This window comes from Gossypium arboreum, chromosome 10, assembly GCF_025698485.1.
Source record: "Gossypium arboreum isolate Shixiya-1 chromosome 10, ASM2569848v2, whole genome shotgun sequence".
Lineage (NCBI taxonomy): Eukaryota > Viridiplantae > Streptophyta > Magnoliopsida > Malvales > Malvaceae > Gossypium > Gossypium arboreum.
In genome coordinates this window covers 16,175,272-16,189,365 of record NC_069079.1, presented here as the reverse complement: position 1 = coordinate 16,189,365, position 14,094 = coordinate 16,175,272, and positions in this window count along the sequence as shown.

Genomic DNA, 14,094 nt, shown 5'->3' with positions numbered 1-14,094 from the left:
TAGCTAAATATGTTAAATAGCTAGAGAACCAAACTTTTGGGGTGTTTAAAGTGCAAATAGACCCTAAAAAAGGTGCTTGGCCGGCCATAGAGAGAAAGAAAGTAGAAAAGTCAAATTTGGTGTGGTTGGTGACTTAATTTTGACTAGAAATAGAATAAAATAAAACAAAAGGTATCATCTTTTTATCTTTCTTCTTCCCCACCGAAAATGGCAGCAAACAAGGGGGTTTTAGGAGCTTAAGCTCCCAGCCACTTAGTCCTCTTGCAAGTAAGTGATTTTGATGACTTTTCTTGATGATTTTTACACTTTTGGGACCCTTGTAGCATGAGCTAGCTAATGGGGGGCCTATTTTACAAAATGGTTGAAAGTCTAGGGTTTTGCCATGAGAGCATTTATATTGTTTGCTGAATTTTTATGGAAGAAAATGAGTCTTGGTTGTGTAATAAACAACTTTTGTGAAAGAAGTTTGCATGAAAACACCTAAAAAGGGCTATTTTGTAAAGTTGTAAAATAAGTTGTAAATGTGTGAAATAATTAAAATTGTAAGTTGCTATAGTTATAAAAAGAATTCGGCTAAAGGAGGAAATTCGATAAAAATTGATTTACGAGTCTAATGGAAAAATCATAATTTTTGTAAAGTTTAAGGGCAAAACGGTCATTTTACCAAATTGTGAATTATAGAATGTTGTTATTAATTTAATGACTAAATGAGTGAATTTCATCATGTTAGATCAAGATAATCAAGATTTGGGCTTAAATCAGAAAGTACGAGGTTATGGACTAAAATTGAGTAATTAGCCGAAATTGCATTCGAGGTAAGTCTGTGTGACTAAGTAAGCATGTTATCCATATTATTTTTAATATACTTGAAATCTATTTTGTTATAATTGTATTGAATTATATGTTCATGGAGTTATGTATGACAAAGTGATGCCAAAAGTTAATAACACTCATGTGATGATAGAATACATTATAAATTTGATGGAGTATGATATTCCATTGAAACAAGTAAGTTGTATGTAAATAATGCAAATATAATGTTATCATGTATTGAACAATTAGTATGGTCGGAATTGTTGACTTACGTTGTGAATGTAAATTATGAGAATTTACGTAGCAATAACTCCAGGTTGAACCTTAGGAATAGATTGTGATATTCATGCCATGACATTGGGTGATATGTGTGCTAGTGTAAGACATGTCTGAGACATGCATCAGCCACATTACGAGAGCTAGTGTAAGACATGTCTGGGACATGTATCGGCCTCGAGATATACAAGCCAGTGTAAGACATGTCTGGGACATGCATCGACATTGAGACGAGAGCTAGTGTAAGACATGTCTGGGACATGCATCGGCCTCGAGATATACAAGCTAGTGTAAGACCTGTTTGGGACATGGCGTTAGCTTGTTGTGTGTTAGTGTAAGACCTTTCTGGGATATGGTATCGACACCGATAGATGAGAGCTAGTGTAAGACCTGTCTAGGACATGGCATTGACCTCGATATATGAAAGTCAGTGTAAGACCTGTCTGGGATATGGCATCGACTTTGATGTGCTAGCCCGTATAAGACCATGTCTGGGACATGGCGTCGGCATCTTATCCCATGTTTGGGGCTATTGAATATCCTATAGTATTCTAAATGGTTCAACGAGAGATTTATGGTATATATCGAAATAAGAGAAATTATAACCATGTTGTGAGTGGTACAGGTACTTACATGAAATTGATGAGATGTGAATCCAATTCATGTTGTATGATTAATAAGGAATGAATATGAGTAAGTATATGGCCATGTTGAGTAACTCAGGTATGTATGCCAAACTTATAAGAAATGATTTCGGTTTATGATGTACATTTGGTGAGGATGTAAATAGGTAAGTCATGCCTATGAGAATGATTTTATGATGACCTTGTGATTATAGGTCTATACTTATGATGTATAAACATGTATTTTTACCAATGTGGTGAAAATGAATAAATAAGGGCGATAAACTTAGTATCATAAATTTACACTAAAACAGTTTTGGATAGCAACAGCAGTCTGAATTTGAAAATACACAAAAAATTGTGAAAATTGAGTTAAAGGATGAATAAAATATGAAATTAAAGCTTAATGAGTCTAGTTTCACATAGAGAAACGTTGTAAGTATAGGAGTTTCATACTATGAAATATTTAAATTGTTGTGAGAATGATCAGAATGATTTCCAAATCCCCTATTCTGATTTGAGAAAATCATTAGAAATTTTACAAAAATATTTATGGGTTGTAATTTATATGCTTAGAATTATTAATGAGTCTATTTTCAAGAGAAATAGACGAGAACATCATCTGAGTCCTGTATTGTGAGATAATTAATTTTTAGTGAAGTGGGGTCGGAACTGTCATACAGCGAAAAATGGGTAAATTTAAGGAATAAAATGTACTTATTGGCTAGACCAAAAATTCTGAAAATTTTATGGTAAGAATATATGAGCCTAGTTTCAGGAAAAATTAGCAGATCTTAATTTGGATTTCTGTAGATCTAGATATAAATAATTTAGTGACCATGACTCGAGAAAATAGCTTGACTAGAACATAAGTAAAAATGCAAATAGGGTTGTATTACCTTGAGAAACAAGTTGATAAATTGCTTATTATTTTCATACGGTCTTACTAACCTATAAAGCTTACCCTCTCCTTTTCATTTCTTTAGTATTGTCAGGTTAGCTCGGGGTTGGAGATCATTGAATGTAGCATCACACTATCAAGCCATAACCTTTGGAGTATTGACATATGTGTATTAAGCACATTCAAGTGAGTGGCATGTATAAGGACTTAGTTTTTATGATAGATGTTGTTATGATTAGCCAAATGTATTGGCTTATATTGATTAATTGTATATAGCCATGAGATGTAGCTTATAATGATTGTGGCTTGTAAGCCTAGTTATTCATGATAAATGTTTGGGATGCGATGATGTTTTTATGCTTATGGGACATGCATGATTGGTGTTAAGACATGTGTGTCTGATAAATGCTTCATGACCAATCAAAAAGGTTATAGCCATGAAGTAATTGTATGGTATAGAAATAAGACGATCATGATTGAACATGAATGCTTAATGTTTAAATAAGGTCACTTGACAAGGTTAATGAATATGGATTAATGTGTCTAGACTTAATATTATATGAGTATGTGAAACTTGTGAATGATAGCATGTTAAAGTTAAGAAAAAACCTTAGTGAAGTTTTCTAAATCATTAAAATGATGCCATGATGTATAACTTTGATGTGTGTAAAGATGTGAGGGATTAATGGTAACAAAAGGCTTGGAAATAAGCTTAAGTGGTAGCCACACAGGCAGAGACACGGCCGTGTGGATGGCATGGCCTAGCACATGGGTGTGTGGTTTGGTCGTGTGGTTAAATTTTGTTTGTTGATGTCATAGTCAGATAGTTACACTGCTTAAGGACACGGGCGTGTCCTGGGCATACAGGCTTGTCCCCGTGCCCATACACGCGTGTGACCTTATTTCATGGAAAAATTTTTCTAAGTTTTCTCAAAAATTTCTAAGATCCTCGGTTTAGTCCCTAACTACTTTCAATGCATGTTTAGGGTATCGTAGGCCTGTGTATGGGACATTATGCATGTGTATGAAAAGTTTTGAATTAAAAAGAAATATTATGGCCCGGTTTTTGCATGTATGTGAATGTTTAAGTCCGGTAATGCCTCGTACCTTATCTCGACATCAGACATGGGTAAGGGGTATTACATTTAGTGGTATCAGAGCTATGGTTTAGTCCGTTCTTGGACTAACCTAGCACGTGTAAGAGTCTAGCTATACATGCCACAGATTCATGATAGTGTGATGTCTTTCAACGCGAATGAGAACTATCTTGCTTAGACAAAAGTACTCTCTAACCGAGCTACACCCAACTATGTTGATAGTAATACCAAAGTATTTGAATGAAGTGCCGTGGTGATGAGTTGAAACTTGGAAAGGTATGAACAAGATTCATAACATCATGCTATCGATAAAATGACATTGTCCCGATTAGACATTAAAATTTTGATGGATTGCAATGGTTCCTTGAAATGAGATAAAGGGCTATATTGTAATTAGTTTATTTATGTTTAGTTGATGATTTTATGATGTATATGACCTATTTACTTGGGCGAAAGCATGTGTTTAGATAACTTATGAAAAATATAGATGGAATGAATGTTCATGTATACTTATTTGAATGAATATGGTTGGAAAATTCACATAGTCTGAGTATAAGTGTTAAATTGCTTGGATTGATTTACATGTTTGTAATGACATGTATATGATGATGTGCATTTGTTTAGACAATGCTTGAAGCACTACTGGGGTGCCCATATGGATCGTGACAAGCAATCCATTTACCTCCGAAACGTTTGAGTTAACAGTTTTCTTTTTCATTTTCCTTTCTTTAATTACTTTACTTTCATTTTGTTTTCATTATCTGTTGCTATCAATTATTTAATGTTGTTTCATTTCTGTTTTTATCTTTGATTTATGAGCAGTTTTTCTAGATTTACGGAGATAGAATAAAAGTGTGGGATTATCAGTTATGATATTAAGAGGACTCTGCCACAGTATCTTAGAAGGAAATTATGCTGCGACTTACAAGGTAACATGGCTTGACCGGACAGAAAATTCCAAGGGAGAGATTTTCAGATAGCTGGGCCAGTTCCGTTACTTGGGTAACCTAAGGGGGAAAAGCCAAAACCTTTATTTTAGGGCTAGGTCACCTCACATTCCCCCCTAAAAAATCTCCTTATTTCCCACCTCCACACCACAAAGATTACTCTGCACGTTTCATTGTTTTCAATTGTCAACATTTTCTTTTCTACTCACCTCTTTTCAATAGCTCATGTCCCTTACGTTTCCCACAAAGTTTCCATCTTTACCCTTTTTTTCTCTTCAACTTCTCCTACATTTCCTTTGACCACATTTTTCGAGATTTCTTTCTATCCTCCTTCAATGGCACAAGTAAAGACTACTTGAAGGTTGTTGAGTCATTGCAGACTAGCACTACTCGACCTAAAACCTTTTTCAATAGTGCCACGCCCACAAAATACAATAATAACATCTAAAAGCACCATTTTTTTTGAACAAGGGTTCTTGTTCAAGGACAAACCACACATGGGCTATGACGAGTCCGTATCCTCTATCATAGAGAAGCATGGGTAAATTATTTTCTATTTGTACCTTGAGGACAATTTTAGAAAGCTTGTTCGTGAATTTTATGCACATGTTAATTCACTTGATTCTCCTTCTTATCTATGTTTGTTGCATTTTAGTTTCGTTCGATGAAGATCATATTAATGCCCAATTTAGGATCACAAATGTGCAAGATGAACACACACCCTTCACTGATATTGTCATTATTAATGGATTGAATCAAGTTGTGAATGATTTATGTGTAAAGGTACGTGTTGGACTGTTTCCAGTCAAGATTGCTATACTTTGAGAAGGCTTCTCTAAAACCTATTGGGAAAGTGTGGTACCATTTTTTGAAGAGCCGCTTCATGCCATCAACTCACAATACGACTATTTCAAAGGAGAGTTTGCTCTTATTACAATCCATAATCATGGGGAAAAGAATCATTATTGGCCTGATCAGTTTTCAGGAGGTGCACCAGTATGCCAAAAAAAATGCTGGTAGCTTAAACTTCCCCTCCCTTATTACTGCTTTGTGTCGTACTGCTAGAGTCCCTCTTAATGCTGATGAGGATGTCAACCCCAACAAGGGTGGACTGTCCCGAGCCATTTTAGCCAAATTCCAAGGAATTGATGCTATAAAATCAACTTAGCATGTTAGACTACCACTTCTACTACTGCAATTTTCCCACTGAAGCACCCTCAGCATCTCGCAACTCGTTCAAATAGCAAGTGTTGCACTCCTTTGCAATTGGAGTAAAGGATTTCCTTATTTGAGATTCAACAGTTTCAACTAGCTGAAGAGATGGTCAAGGCCTAGGAGCAGTAGACTTAATATTGGATTATGTGAGGAGTAGAGATTTGGCAATTAAAAGATCCCTGTAGAAGCAATTTATAGTGCTGATGCCAGAATTCCTTGCCTTCCCCACCTCATTACTCTCAATTCCTGAAGCTGCAGAGGAGCCAGCTCAAACTCCTACTGCCAGAGCTAAATTTATGAACCCTCAAACCCTAAATTTAAACCCTAAAACCCTAAACCATAAAATCATAAATCCTAAACCTTAAACATTAAAACCTCAAAACCCTAAACCCTAAACCACAGTTGATGAAGGGGAAATTGTTGCTGAGCAGCTTGGAAAGACGGCATCATTAAATTTTGAGAATGAAAAAGAAAGAGAGAAAGATGAAACTGCCACTGCCACAACTGCCACCTTAAAAGGTACGGACCCTGTTCCACCCACCCTACCAGCTTCCACGGCTGCACAAGACCTTGGTATTGATTATCTTATTTATGATCTTATGGAAACTGATAAGGAGGGGGATGAAATGAACCCTATGAAGAGGAAGTTGTGATAAAAAGTCAGTGCCCATAAATCCATTCGTAGGGTCGAATAAGGTAACTATACTCTAGTCCAAGCCAGGGAAATTTTTTCCCTACCTCATGCATTTTTATTTCTTTTGCCATGACATTTTATGTACATATCTATATTTTTTTTCTATTACATATCTGTACATGCATTGAGGATAATGCATCCATTAGGTTTGGGGGTGTATTGTATATGTAGGCTGCATTATATATCTAGTACGTATGCTCATTCTAGTCTCGTTAAATTTGTTTTACCACTGCCACGTAACTACTATGTACTATTTTGCCTATGCAGAGTACAGTCTTTACTTATGAAGTTCGATGATGAGCTTAAATTCTTCAATTCACTCAGAACATGTGATAGGGGATAAGGTGAATTTAGCTTAGGTTAGGTTGCTTGAAGATTACCTTCTAAAAATGAGATGTCCTAACCTCAGTTGTTTTTGAACTATAACAAGTATATTTTAATGAACTTAGAGACTTTTGAAGCCAAACTCAGTCACATTGCCACAATATTACTTAAAATAAAGGACAGTAGACACTTCAATGCTTAAAATTGCCAAGTAAGTTAGCACCACTTTGTTTGCTCCATCGTGCTCTTGACTAGAAAGGTGAGTCCAAGTAAGAGTGTGTAATGATGAAAAGAAAATTAAGGGCATAACATTGTAGTAACGGGCTGAGTAGCTAAGGAGGTAGTTGTTTACTCTATCCATCTTCTAAGTTAAAAGACTTAGTTTCAATAGTGATTTTTATTTGAATTGTGTCATTAAGTAATTCAGTGTATGCTCCATTGTGATTATTAAGTCAAAGAATTTTGTGACATGCTAGATCCCCGAATATGCTTTAAAAATAAAAATAAATATTTTGAGTAGGCTTAGAGCAAGGGTTACAAAGTAACTCGGGTTTAGGTAACAAATGAACTAAGTAAATTAGGAGATGTTTTCTATGGTAAGAAAGCACACATGAGTACTTAGGAAATTTTGTTTTTAGAGAGCAATTTTTTGCACTACCTTTGTTGAACAAACCTTTGAAACTCGAACAAGTTTTTAGAGATAGAAGATTGCTAAGAATTGAAGTATATATTGTTCTTTGAATGGACTAGAAGTACAGGGTGGTTATATGCATAGGCAAAAATTGTTGCATTCATGAATTCATGTATATTTTGCTTGAGGACAAGCAATAACTCAGGTTTGGGGTTGTGACAACTTTTGAAAAGAGTTATATTTCATGTGTTTAGATCTAGCTAATTGCTTGTACTCAGATACATTTAGTTGCATTTTAGGATATTCCATTAGTATTTTTCTTGTTTTAGCATTACATTAAGAGCTTAGACTATACTTAAATGTTAGCTATTTTTAATTGCTTATGAAATGGTTGTGTGTGGTGGTGGATTTGCAGGTTCAAGATAAGGAACAAGAAGCAAAGGGTTGGATAGTTTGTCAACACGAATGTTGTGGCAATGCTAGGAAGATGTCCAATTAGCACTCAAAGAGTACCGGTCTTAGGTCCAATTGAACTTGTATCAGATATATCTACCTAAAAAAGAGGGAAGAAAATCATGGGCTATTGGATTTACCCTAGGAAAAATGATTATAAAAGCCAAAGGACGAAACCCTAAAGGGGGCAGAAAAACAAACAGAGAAAAAAAGAGAGATTCTTAGGCAAAAATTAGAGGGTAGCAACTGAGTAGAGACAGGAAGAGGAAGACAAAGGTAGTCCCTCTTAGCCACCATAGGACATTGCATCACTAGAGTGTGGGCTGGATAAGCGGAAGCTGTCTTCCTGAAGTTCTTCCATTATTCCTTGATTACTCTTCGTGAATTGATTTGATGAAAACAATGTTGAATGATACTTTGGATTTGAATTTTAATTGCCAACCCATGAGTTAAATTTCATAGGGTTGGGATTACTTTATGAAAATCTTATTTTACTTGATGGCTGAAGGGTATATCTTCTTTAATAAATCGTTTCACTCAATAGTTTTTTACAAAATTACATGTCTACAAACTCTAGATGTAGATGGATGTATAACATGTTCATTAAATTAATCTAATTCTGATAAGGTTAGGTTAATGAGATAGAAATTGAATGATATGAGCAAGTGTTTGACCGAATACTTGTAGTAGCCTCAAGACATAGAGCAGCGTTCATATGAAAATAAAACAAAAAAGTGCAAGGTATTGTGCTAAAGACCTATAGACATATATCGACTAAGGAAAGGTAACTTGAGTTCTTGTTCTTAAAAGAAGCATACCATTTTAGACATCTTCTGAGTAGTAGATTGTGCATTATTTTTCCAAGGCATTATTGTAAGTAAGGGAAGAATCTTAGTAATCCTGACCTTCCAAATCAACATTGTAGACCCTCTATCCTTTGTCGTAGTATCTTCGCCATAACATTTTTAGTTTTTTACTTGTTCGTTTGCATATTATTCATGTAATTATTCTCGAATTCTCTATTGCATTCTTACTCTTGTCTTTTCATAGTATTTTTCATTATTTATCAGTTATACATTGTACACATCATTATCCTTTCAATTTACCACTGTATTCTTATCAATATTTTTTTATAACATTAATCATACCTCACTTTAATAACTCGAACAAATTATACCATTCTAATCCCTATGGAGACAATCTCACTCATCACTTTATTACTTGTTCGACGTGTATACTTGTATAGTTCGCACATCATATTCACAAGCGACAATTATGAGTCAGGATTTAACTTGTCAAAATTCTGGAAATGGTGGGCTATACTACAATAAAGCGCCAAAATAGGTAACCTCCCTATCTACTCACCTTCTACTTGGATCCACCAAATTTAGGGTGTGACATATTCTACTATATCCTTTTTCATTCTTTTCCACAAATAAAAAGGCTTCAAATCATGATACATTTTGTTACTTCCCAGATGCATAGCTAATGAGCTACAATGAGCCTCTCTCAGTATGCTTTGCTTCAAATTGTCTCTATTGGGTAGACATAATCTACCATGAAACCAAAAATATATGTCATTGTCCACTTCAAATTCATTATTTTTTTCCACATTCAATTTGTTTCTTGATTGAAACTATTTTTTATCTTCTTTTTGTGCAACTTTTACATTCTGTAGTAGAGTTGACTTTATCTTTAATTTAGCTATCAACACTCCAATTTCCTGTAATTTCAAATGAGCATTCATCGCCTTCAAATTTGTTAATGATTTCCTACTCCATGCATCAGCTATAACATTCGCTTTACCCGAATGATGATCAATAATACAATCATAATCCTTCAACAGTTCAATCCATTTTTTTTGTCTCAAATTCAGCTCTTTTTGAGTTAACAAATACTTCAAGCTATTGTGATTAGTGTAAATATATCATTTTTCTTCATGGAGATAATGTCTCTAAATTTTTAATGCAAGCACCACTGCTGCCTTTCCATCCTGCATTAACACATACCCAAACCATAATAAGATGCATGACTATATACAACGTACTCTTTATCAGGCTCAGGTTGTGTTAACCCTAGGGCTTCAGTCAAAGTTGCCTTCAGTCTTTCAAAACTTTGTTGCCACTTTTTAGTCCACTCATATTCAACATCTTTTTTGTAGCAGTCTAGTCAACGACAGAGTAGTCATAGAAAATACTTCAACAAATCTTCTATAGTAGCCAACCAACCCAAGAAAGCTTCTCACTTCTGTCACATTCTTCGGTGTTTTCCATTCAAGTATAGTTTCTATTTTTTTTTGGATCCACCCGAATACCATCTGTTGATATAATGTGCCCTAGAAAAAGCAACCTCTTTCAATAAGAACTCACATTTTCTTAGCTTAGCATACAATTGTTTCTCCCACAGAGTCTGCAGTTAAATTCTAAAATTTTTATCATGTTCTTCTTTGCCTTTTGAATATACCAAAATATCATCATTGAACATCACAACAAACTAATCAAAATAAGGTTGAAAATTTTGGCTCATCAAATCTATAACAACAACTAACGCATTTGTCAACCCAAACAACATAACTAGAAATTCATAATAACAATATCTAGTTCTAAAATAAGTTTTAGGCAATCAGGCTCTTTTACCCCTAAATGATAATACCCTGATCTTAGATCAATCTTTTAAAATATACTCTCAACTTTTAACTGATCAAACATATCATCAATTCTAGGTAACAAATATTTATTCTCTGCTGCCACTTTATTCAATTGACGATAATATATACACAACCTAAATGATCCATCTTTATTTTTCACATATAATATAGGCGCACCTTAAGGTGATATACTAGTGTCATTGGCTACAGTTCAAAGCTCATTGCCATTATACCAACTGTATCCCATAGAGGTCTATCGGTTAGATGGGGATTATTTGGCCCACAAGAACTGGGCCAATTCAAAGAGCTGGTGGAGAAGCTTGTTAGATTGAAGCCTAGGTAGCCCAATGATGAAGATATGGCAACATAGGGCACCTTGGTAAATAGGGAAACTAATCTTAGAATTTTGATGGGAATCATATCTTATAAGATTATATTGGATTTGATTATGTAAACTGATTATGTAATCTTGTAAATCCCTAGATTTAAGGATAGGCTAATCTCGTCCATCGATTTAACTTAATCTAAACCGTCGATTTTGAGGGGGCTCAACTATAAATAGAGAGCCTCCCCCTCACTTGTAACTTACTTTATTCTTTCATTATTTCTTGTATTCTTTGAGAGAAAGTAATACAATTGAGAGCGTTTACTCAAACACCTCTCGTGTATAGTTTTCTGTGGCTTTCTATTCTTTTGTGCCTTCTTTTGGCTAAGTTGCTTCCGATATATAAATTGGTCCTTGGAGGAATTCTTTGTGAATCCTCAATTGTTTGGTGGTTAGGCTGACTTAGGCGTGTTTCCATCGAAAGGATCATCTAAGGCCGCACGAAACGCGAGACGAAATTTCTAGTCCTGTGACATTAGGGCATATAAAACCATAATCAAGTAATTCCTGCAACCGCACTTTTAACTTTTTGAGTTCAGTAGGTGTTATTCGATATAGTGCAATAGATATCGGTGCAGTATCGGGTATCACTGCAATAGCAAACTTGACTTCTCTTTCAGGCAGTAACCCCGACAAGTCTTCCGGAAACATATTGGGATAATCTTATACTTTCAGTATCTCTTCTAATTTAGGAGTTTCCATTCTAGTGTAGAAAATGTAGGAAAAAAAGCATTATACCCTTTCCTCACAATTTTGAAAGCTTCCATTGCAAACACTACATTTGGAAAAGCACTAAACTTTTCATTAATCACTATCACTTCTTTTCCTTTTGAAGTTCTCAAGGAAATTCTCTTTCATCTACAATCAACTTGTAACAGCCCGTTTTTCAGTGATATAAAAAATGATGGTTCTCAAAACCCCATTTCCAATGAATGAGCTCATAAATATTATTATTTAATATATTTACGAAATTAGTATGAAGTTAAGTAGATTTTGGTCATTTAATTTTGTTAAATGGATAGGTAACTAAGGTACACGTGTAATGACCCTAAAGTCAATGGTGTCAAATAATGAAGTATTGAGACTTCGTTTTCATAAACCAAACCTGTAAATATTTTATATTATATAGGTGAATTGAATAAATAATTTTTCCAAATTAGTGACTAATTAAAGTACAATGACTAAATTGTAAAAGTAGTAAAAGTTTATCGTTATGGATTTTTAATTACTTGGAGGACCAATTGAGCAATTGAACATTTTTTAAACCAAAAAATGGTGGTGGATGACAACTTTCGTCCACAAAATTTGTTAATTATCATTATATTAAGTTAATTAAAGTTTAGTTTAGTGAATTAAGATTTATTAATTTAACCTAAGTATAAAAGGAAATTAAAAATAAAATAAAACCATTTTTATTCCTTTTTCTTCTCATCTCTTCACTAAAAACCATAGAATATATCAGGGTTTGAAGTTTTCAACTTTGGTTATTCATTGGTAAGCAAATTCAAGTTTGTTTTTTTGTTTTGTTTTTGAAATCCAAAGAGCATGATTTAGCTAAACCAAATATCAATTTGCAAAAAATTTAAAGTTTAAAAAAGTTTTATTGTTGAATTTTGAAGCTTTTGATATAAAATTGTTAGGTTTTAAGCTTAGATTTGAAAATGGACTAGTTTGTAAAGTGAAAATTGTTAGTTTTGAACTTAGGGGCTAAAATGTAATAATTTCAAATTTGGTGTGAAATTTCTATAAATATAGTATTAGAGGGCTATAAAATGATTCAATTGAGATTGATTCTAAAATTGAAGCTTATATTTGAAAATTATAGCTATTTCAATTTTAGGGGCTAAATTGAATAAAATGTAAAATTTTAGGAATTTTCAAAAAGTGAAATTGAACTGACTTATGGTTTTAATAGACTGTTAAAAGATCTTTAGAAATGATAAATTGTAATGAATTATTACAGATTGTGATTTGAATAAACTAGAAGATAATTGAAAAAAAGAAAAAAATTGTTGATTAGTCTTTGACATCTTGTTAGTTGTTGTTTTTGTTAGGTAAGTTCATTCGAGACTTACTTTATTAATTCATGTTATGGTTTTATTGTTGTTTTACTTTTTAGTTTGAATTATTAGGTAAATAATGTCTTTTGGCATAAAAGGGACTAAATTGTAAACATGAAATAAATGACTAATATCAATAGCTACATGATAATGATTATATGTGAAGTTGATATATGATTGAGTAGTATGTTATGATGATGTTACAGGGTTAATGATCTGCCACAATTCGTTGTCGCAAATTAGAGCCTTTTCTGTATTTAATTAGCTGGTTTTCAATTCGTTTTAGATTATTTTGTTGTGTTTTCCATTTCTATTAGTAAAATAAGCATTTTTATGTAATTTTTGGTAATGTAGTGACCTCATGGGTCAATATGGGCTTATGGAAGGACTAAAAGTCATTTTAGTGTGCAAAACTATGAGACCTTATACCCAACCTAGTTGTTGGATTCGAATATAAAATGTCACATTTCGTTGTTGAAAAACTTTATTTCTATCTTAATTTTTTTAAAAGGAAACGTAGTGGTAAAATTATTTTATAAAAATTTCGGCAGCATTTGTGCCTATTTTACATAAAAACCCCTGTAAAATTTAGATTTCACAAAATATTCACATTCAAATCATCTCCTAAAACAATTCCCAGCATTTTGATTTCTCAAAACATATCAATAAACTAGATTTATACGCTTTACTATTTCATCAAAACATTAGTGATAAAGTACTAGCAAAGAAAACATAATGAAAATATTTAAATTCAGTTTACAGCATAATATTATATATATGCAAGCCTAGGTACATGCCATTTACATCATCTATAAAGTAACTTTTCACCAATATTGTTTGAGCTGAACTTCAGTATTTCGGATGCTGCTGGAATGACCTAATGAATCTAATTACTTGCGCATGGAAAAATAGACAACCATACGCTGAGCAATTTTATGCTTAGTGGTGCTAAAATCATATAAATCATTACATAAGTATTAAACATAAATTAATTTGTAGAAATAAACTAAAACATAATTATAAATATC